Source organism: Cryptomeria japonica, chromosome 8, assembly GCF_030272615.1.
Source record: "Cryptomeria japonica chromosome 8, Sugi_1.0, whole genome shotgun sequence".
Taxonomy (NCBI): Eukaryota; Viridiplantae; Streptophyta; class Pinopsida; order Cupressales; family Cupressaceae; genus Cryptomeria; species Cryptomeria japonica.
The window spans coordinates 146,262,727-146,272,330 of NC_081412.1; positions in this window are offsets into that span (position 1 = coordinate 146,262,727).

Genomic DNA, 9,604 nt, shown 5'->3' on the forward strand with positions numbered 1-9,604 from the left:
GAACTCGAAACCAATCACTGAAATCATCCTAAGGATTTTGGATCACACGTTACATCAAAATAGCTCCATTCTTCTTGAATAACTAGATACTGGACCTTCAATCTCACTCATGAATCAACACCAAATATCAGGATTATGGAATAATCTTCCTCAAACCTCGAATCATCTTCCTCTATTACAGCAACCAAAGCTACTATTGTCACGAAGGATTGCACCCGTGATGGCTAAGTATGAAACCTAGCAATCCTGGGAAACATGAGAATACTTTCAGACCCGTGGGTATGCCTATATTGAAAGTAGACCTTCATATTACAGGTCATCTTCCTGTATGATGAATGTCCTGCAAACTAGTTTCTCCTGAGAAAAGGGATAGAAGGAATACTTAAATTAAACCTATCCTATGAGGTGATGCACCAAATGATCTTTTTAAGACCTACAACCTATCAACTCACAATACTTCTCACTAAATCAACCTTCGTTATACACAACTTAGCTTATATTTAAATCAGACAAAAAAATTTCATAAGAATATTAGTTTTCAAGTTATTGAAGGAAAACTACATGCTCTCACAACCATAACAGCTGAATTATTCAATACAACCTATGACCTGCCTAATTTTTGAATATTCCATATAAAGGTGCATAAATGAGATAGAATTTAAGGATTTAATACTTTAAATCATAAAAATTACATCAAAATCATCCGTAAAGCACACAAGACATAGATTCGAGAAGGTAAAACAATATTGCTTTATTGCTAAATAAAGGTGCTGATGTTACAAAACCCAAAAAACTGAGCTACAATACTATCTTTTAGCATGAAAGGGTCTGAGAATAGTCCACAATCATGCTGAGGAGAGAAATAAATCTTGAATAATGAAGAGAGAATGGAATATATAGAAGAGAAGCTGAAGAAATCTGCATCCTGAAACCCTAATATGAAAATTTGCATGAGAAAAACCTTGGGTGGATTTGCCCAAAATGGCATAAAAAAATCATGCAAAACCATGCCAAAAATAACTCTCGATGTTGAAAATAGGCCTCCAACTCAAACTGCATGAAAAAAGACACCCTCCTGCCAAATATAGAACTGTCAACTTTTCTAAAAGTAGCCAATCTGAAAAAGCAAACTCCTTGTCCAAAAATCTACATGACTATGTGATGCTGCTAATATAGCTTTCCAAAAAGAATTATCCCCTTGTAAAAAACCTTATTTTGTAATGCCAAAAATAGTTTCCCAAAAGCAACCCCCTCTCTGCATAAACTGTGTGATACCGTGATCCAAAAATAACACTCTCCCTTTGAAATTCTGCATGTGTTTGACATATAATCTTATTAAATAATTTAATTTATCAATTATTAAAAACAATTAATAAAATTATTTTTAATAAATTTTAAATAAAATTATTAACTTAATAAATGAAGTGTGTGTCTTATATTTTAATAATATAAAATAACATTATTAAAACAATTAATAAAATTATTTTTAATAATATTATTTTAAATTATTTGTGATATGCACTTGAATGAAGACATTTTTGTTATAGTGCATTTAATACTTTTACATGCACAAAGGAATATTGACATAAAAGTCAATACCTCGAGCAAATATAAATATGAAGTATAAAATTAAAAAAAAAAGCCTAATTTGACAAGGGCATGCAAATGATATTTTGAAAGAGACCCCTAAAATTCTTCATTCTTCATTTGAGTTGGATGCATAAGGGTTGGCCTTTGAACTGAAATTCTACATGAGATTTGGACTTCTTCACTGCATGGTATGCACCGACTTTTCCTCATCTCTGTTGTTTTTTTCTTTTTTGGAAAAGAAAAAAGTTCTTTTATTTTTACATATATTAGGGTTTCTTGAAAAACTTTTATATATGCACTTCACTATAATTGTTTCATGCAATATTGCTTCCGATGCCAAAATTTTGCTTTTATGTCTGTATATATTTAGGGTTAGGAAAAACCCTAAATATATACGAATATGAAATTCTTGACTTATACGTTCTCAACACGAACCTGTGAAATGTGTCTTTTCTTCACATTATGTGATTGTTTGAGGTTGCCTATAAGTCTGGATGTGTGATTTGGTATACGACTGTGCTTATCAGCTCACTGTGCTCTTTGTAATGTGTTGGCATTTGCATGGAAATTGCATTAATGATATGCTATGTTGTCATTGATGTCAATTAAACCGGTAATGATATTGTTGTAATATTGTTACTGTAACTGGTAGGAAGAATTTGTGAAGAGAACTGGTAACCGGTGTAAACCTTATCTATTATTGTAACTGGTAAACCCTACCCATTGTTTTTGATAATTCCTAATCGATTAAGTTTTGTGAATTGGTTATATTGGTTTATGATCTGATGATGATCAGTAATGATGATGACACACATGATTATTGTATGAAGACAATTCCAAGAGATTTTGGCGAGTTGTTGTAATGGTTTTTTGTCTAGGCAATAAGAAAATGTATTGCATCTAATGCAAAGTGCATGATGAGTTACTAAGTTCAATGAAGTGGTGATCAAGGAGCAATCAAGGTTTTCTTGATTGATGTGCAAAGATTGCTATGTAATCCAACAGTTATACTTGAACCAAATTTGTTTGCAATCTCAATGAGAGTTAGGTTTTTATTGTGTTACCAACCTGATTGATTTGTATTTAAGGTCGATGAAGCTGTTTAGTTTTTAAGAGAGTTGGCAAAGAGATAGACACAGTTCAATTGAGTGTGTGGTTGCCGAACCAGATGATGTATCTGTAGTTTGAGTAAAGGCAGATAGGAGCATGAAATGGATACGATCAAGCAAGTGTAGTGCTATTCAGATAGATCAACAAACTCTTGTTGTTTTCTAACAATTGCAACAAAATTGAAATCCCCTAATCGGGTAAGCTCTAACAAGCTTGGTGCTATTCAAATCCTCTAACAAGGTGGTCCATTAGATTGGATTTTCAAATCCTCTACTGAGGTTACTCCTTACAGGGTATTGCTCCTAACAAGGCATTTGTAGTCAATCCCTTAACCGGGTGATTCTTAATAGGATGATTTCTTAACATGACTTTTTGTAAATCTTTAACAGGCTAGGCTCCTAATAGGGCGAACTTTAGAAGAGTTCAGATATTATCTTGTGAGTCTCATCTCACCGTGGTTTTTACCTATTTGGGTTTCCATGTCAAAAATATTTGTGTCAAGTGGTGAATGTTTTTGTGGTTATGTTTTCATGGTTGATTTACTTAACTACTTAACTATTTTTGATAAGGCATGATAACTAGATGTATTGAGATATGAAGTTGTTTACTAGTAATTTGTTGTAACAGACAATCGGTTTATCTTATGAATTTTTATCTTGACAAAGTTATTATTCTAAGTTTACTTTGAGAGATTGATTGATGAAGTTTATTATTAGTTTTTTTATCTACTGATTCACCCCCCCTCTTAGTAGATGACTAGATACTTATTCTTTCAACATACCATCAATTGGTATCAGAGCATTTTAGGTCCTCTAAGGTCCATGCCTAATATCTTGAGGTAAAGATCCGTTGATCATAATGAAGAAGGATGTTCTGAAGTTTAATAGAGAGAACTACAGGATATGGAGCAACAAAATAAAGATTTATATCAAGAGTCTAGGAAGTTAGTATTGGGAACATGTCGATACTAAGTATGTTGCACCTACTGGGATGTTGACTGATGATTAGAAGAAAGAGAAACAAGAAAATCATCAAGCATTGGAGGCTATTATCAGTTCTTTATCTAATGCAGAGTATGTAGATGTTCATGGTCTTGAAACTACATGTGAGGTATGGAAAAAACTTGAAGAGATTTATAGCGGTGATGAACATGTTAAGATTGCTAAAGAGGAGAATCTAAGAGGAAAGTTTGATGACATGCAAATAGCTGAAGGTGAGAATATCCAACAATATGGTCAAAGGATAAAAGAGATAGTCGGTGAAATTAAGAGTGCAAGAGGTAAAGTGGAAGATTCCATAGTGATCAGTAAGGTACTGAGAACCCTGCTACCAGTCTACACTATCAGAGTTGTAGCTATTCAAGAGCTGAAGTCCATTGACAAAACTAAGGTAACTCTTGACTCCATCATTGGCAAGCTTACTACTTTTGAACTAAATGGTTATGATGGTAGTGTACAGAAGTCCGAGTCTGCATTTAGAGCTTCTATTTCTAACCCATCTATGAGGAAAAGTAGAGATGCCAGTCACAATTATGAATCAAGATCCAACAGAGAAGCTGATGATGAAGACAGTTTAGTTGAGCTTGAAGCATTGTTGGCCAAGCGGTTTCCTAGAGGTATAGATAAATATAGAGGCAAATCACCTTTGAAATGTTTTGCATGCAACAGGATTGGGCACATTGCTGCTAATTGTCCTAATGGTGATAATGAGCACAAACGAGAGAAATTCAAGAAGTATAAGGGTAAAGGAAAAAGAGATTGTCTTATTGTTGTTGATGGTGGTATCACTGATGTGGAATCTGATGGTGATGCTAATGAAGGCATTGTGTTTGTAGCCATTAAAGAAGAGATGTCAGACCAAAAGGCATTAGTATCCAGGATGGATAGCACTAATGATTGGATCATTGATAGTGGTTGTTCACATCACATGACTGGTGATCAGAGCAAATTTATTTCTATGAAGGAATTTGATGGTTGAGTTTTAAGATTTGGTAATGACTCACCCTGCATGGTTAAAGGTAAGGGAACTATTTCTGTTAATGGAAAGAGTAGTGCAGATGATGTCTGCTAGGTTGAAGGTCTAAAGAACAATATTTTGAGTGTGGAACAACTCAATGATAGAGGATACCCATTGGAATTTAAAAAAGGTATGTGCACGATCTATGACAATAAAGGTGAACTGATTGCAACTGGGAGGCAAACTAAAAGTAACTTGTTTCATCTTAATCCTAAAGTCAGCAATTGTTTAATTGCAAAGATAGATGATAGCTGGCTTTGGCATAGGAGATTTTTTCATATAAACTTTGATAGCATTGTTAAAGTGAGTAAGTCCAAGACAGTGAGAGGTTTGCCTCAGTTAGACAAACCGGTTAATGCTCTGTGCAAATAATGTCAGTTGGGAAAGATGACATCCTCAACTTTCAAGAGAAAATCTTTTTTAGCAAAACATTTGTTAGATTTGGTTCATACAGATCTTTGTGGACCAATAAGAACAAAAAGTATTCAAGGTGACAGATATTTCATGATCTTCACTAATGATTGCTTAAGGATGATGTGGGTCACATTCTTGAAGGATAAGACTAAATCTTTTGGTAAGTTCAAGGTATTCAGGGCCTTAGCTAAGAAAGAGAGTGGTAAGAAGATAAAGTGTCTGAGGATAGATCAGGGTGGTGAATTTACTTCTAAGGAATTCACTAGGTATTGTGAAGAAAATGGTATCAAGTAGCAGCTTTCTGCACTAAGGACACCACAACAGAATGGTATAGCAGAGAGAAACAACCAGTCAATTATTGAAGCTGCTAGGATGATGTTGATACAAGGAGGTGTAGTGAAAAATTTCTGGAGAGAAGCTATCGACACAACTGTCTACACTATGAACCAGATTCTGGTAAAGAGAGGTAAGGCCAAGACTCCTTATGAATATTGGTATGGTAGATCACTTGATGTTAGTTATTTCAGAATATTTGGAAGCAAATGTTTTATTAAGAGAGGTGATTATATAAGAGAATTTAAGGCTAAAAGTGATGAAGGTATATTTCTTGGCTATTCCACCAAGAGTAAGGCCTACAAGTATTTTAACAACTAGACAGAGAGAATTGTTGAGAGTGCTGATGTTTGAGTGGATGAATTTATTGAAGTCTCAGAGGAAACTAGTTCAGAGAAAAAGGATAAAGATCCTTGCATTTTGTTTTTGGAACCAGAAACTGTGAAATCTAAAACTGGCTATGCAAATATTGATGTACCAGTCCAACCAGAAAATAAAATTTAGAAGAAGATGATGATAATGAAGAAGTTGAACCTAAAGATAATGATCATGTTATTCCAAGACATGTGAGACCGAATCACAATCCTAAACAGATTATTGGGGATTAGGATGTTGGAGTACTAACCAAAAGAAGAATCAAAGAAAATTCTTACATGATCTCCACTATTGAACCAAGAACTGCTAAGGAAGCATTTGGTGATGATAATTGGGTTAAATCTATGGAGGAGGAATTAGATCAAATTGAGAAGAAAAACACATGGACCTTGTTACCTCAAATGGTAAATAAAAATGTGATAGGAACTAAGTGGGTTTATCAGGAACAAGTTGAATGAAGATGGTGTTGTAGTTCACAATAAAGCTAGGTTGGTTTGCAAAGGTTATGTAGAAGAGGAAGGAGAAGACTATGGTGAGACTTTTGCACCAATGGCAAGACAAGAAGGTGTCATAACTTTACTTGAATTTGCAACACACAAGAAATTCAAGGTATACCAGATGGATGTTAAGTCAGTGTTTTTGAATGGGATACTTGAAGATGAAGTATATATTGAGCAACCAAATGGTTATGCTCTGACTGATAAAGAAGACATGGTATGATGATTGCATAAAGCTTTATCTGGATTAAAGAAGTCACCTAGAGCATGGTATGAAAGACTTCATACACATCTGATGAAGATAGGCTTTCTAAGAACCAATGATGATAGTAACATATATCTCAAATCTGAAGGAGATAAAATACTCATCAGTTAAGTATTTGTTGATGATATCATATTTGGAGGTAATGATGACATGAGCAACAGTTTTGCAGATGAAATGAAAAATGAGTTTGAAATGTCTTTAGTGGGGGAAATAAAATTTTTCATAGGCTTGCAAATACAACAAATGAAGAATTGTATTTTCATCACACAGTCTAAGTATGTGAAAGAGGTCTTGAAGACAGTTGGCATTAGTGACTGTAAACTAGTTGGGACAACTATGGTTACAGGTTGTAAGTTGTCTAAGGAAGATGAGTCCAAATCTGTTGATGAGAAGGAATACAGGTCAATGATTGGAAAATTGCACTATGTTGTTCACAGCAGACTGGACATAGCTCATGTAGTTGGTATAGTTGCTAGATTTCAGAAGAATCCTAAGGAAACACATCTGATATAAACCATAAGAATTTTTAGGTACTTGAAAGGTATTGTTGATTATGGGCTATGGTATCCATATGGAGGAAATTTTTACTTGAAGGTGTACACAGATGTAGATTGGGCAGGAAATGTTGATGACCAGAAAAACACAACTGGTGGACTATTTTTTCTTGGAGGAAGGATTGTTTCATGGAGTAGTAAGAAGAAGAGTTGTACTTCACAATCTATAGCTCAAGCTGAGTATGTTGCAACTTACATGAATTGCACACAAGCTATTTGGATGAGGCACATTTTGGAAGATTTTAAGATGAAGATTTCAGAACCTATAAAGGTTTTATGTGATAACACAAGTGCCATAAATATTTCCAAGAACCCTATTTTGCATGCACGAACCAAGCATATTGAATTGAAGTATCATATCTTGAGGGAAAATGTTCAGTGTAAAGATGTTATCTTGGAGCATGTTTCTACCAAGGAGCAACTTGTAAATATTTTTACTAAACCTCTGCCTAAGACTTCTTTTGAATATCTTAGAAGTCAGTTAGGGGTTGTCCCTCTTCATGAAGTCAGTTAAGTATGATGTAGATTGCATCAGTCCTGGAGCTACTTGCAAAATTTTACAGGAAGATTGGTGTAAAAGTGGATGTATTCCACAGGGGGAGCATCAGGTTGCAGATTGCTAATGATGCATAGTGAAATTTGACATTACATGTTTTACTTTCAATTTGGCTTTGTTGTCAAAGGGGGAGAAGAATTACGTGATTATGGGAAGGAGAACCAATGACAAGCTGAAGACATAGTGAGCATGGTGAATACTTGGTAATGTAAACCAAGATTCCTATTCACAATCACACAATAATCAATTTTATTGATATTTGTATTTCCATCAATGCCAAAGGGGGAGATTGTTGGCATTTGCATGAAGATTGCATTAATGATATGTTATGTTGTCATTGATGTCAATTAAAATAGAAATAATATTGTTGATATTGTTGTAATATTGTTACTGTAACTAGTATGAAGAATTTGTGAGGAGAACCGGTAATCAGTGTAACAGTGTAAACCTTATCTATTGTTGTAACCGGTAAACCCTACCTGTTGTTTTTGATAAACCATAATTGATTAATTTTTGTGAATTGGCTATATTGGTTTATGATCTGATGATGAGCGGTAATGATGATGACACACATGATTATTGTATGAAGACAATTCCAAGATATTTTTGGTGAGTTGTTGTAATGGTTTTTTGTCTAGGGAATAAGAAAATGTATTGCATCTAATGCAATGCACATGATGAGTTACTAAGTTCAATGAAGTGGTGATCAAGGAGAAATCAATGTTTTCTTGATTGATGTGCAAAGATTTATATGTAATCCAATGGTCATACTTGAACTGAATTTGTTTGTAATCTCGATGAGAGTTACGTTTTTGTTGTGTTACTGACCTGATTGATTTATATTTAAGGTCGATGAAGTTGTTTAGTTTTTAAGAGAGTTGGCAAAGAGATAGACATAGTTTAGTTGAGTGTGTGGTTGCCGAACTGGATGATGTATCTATAGTTTGAGTAATGGCAGATAGGAACATGAAATGGATCTAATCAAGCAAGTGTAGTGCTATTCGGATAGATCAACAAACTCCTATTGTTTTCTAACAATTACAGCATAATTGAAATCCCCTAACCGGGTAAGCTCTAACAAGCTTGGTGCTATTCAAATCCTCTAACAAGGTGGTCCATTAGATTGGATTTTCAAATCCTCTACCGAGGTTACTCCTTACAGGGTATTTCTTCTAACAAGGCATTTGTATTCAATCCCTTAATTGGGTGATTCTTAACAAGATCAATTCTTAAAAGGACTTTTTATAAAGCTTTAACAGGCTAGGCTCCTAATAGGGTGAACTTCAGAAGAGTTCAGATATTATCATGTGAGTCTCATCTCACCATAGTTTTTACCTATTTGGGTTTCCACGTCAAAAATATTTGTGTCAAGTGGTGATGTTTTTGTGGTTATGTTTTCATGGTTGATTTACTTAACTACTTAACTATTTTTGATGTCATGATAACCGGAAGTATTGAGATATGAAGTTGTTTATTGTTAATTTGTTGTAACAGATAATCAGTTTATTTTATGAATTTTTATCTTGACAGAGGTATTATTCTAAGTTTACTTTGAGAGATTGATTGGTGAAGTTTATTATCAATTTTTCTATCTACTGATTCACCCCCCCTCTTAGTAGTTGACCAAATACTTATTCTTTCATCATACCATCATAATGTAGATGTAGTATTTCTAACAGTGATTGCTCGTGGCTTCTTTGATATAGTGAAACCATTTTCTAGGGCTTGCTAAGTCTTGAATGGGTATTTGGTAGTCTTTGACCATGACTGTGAATGCTACTTTGACAATCATTTTGAAATCATATTCCTTTGTATTTATTATCTTAGTTTTGTGGTCTATGCAAACAATCCTTTGTGAATCTTTGGCAATGAATAACATTATTGCACTAGAATG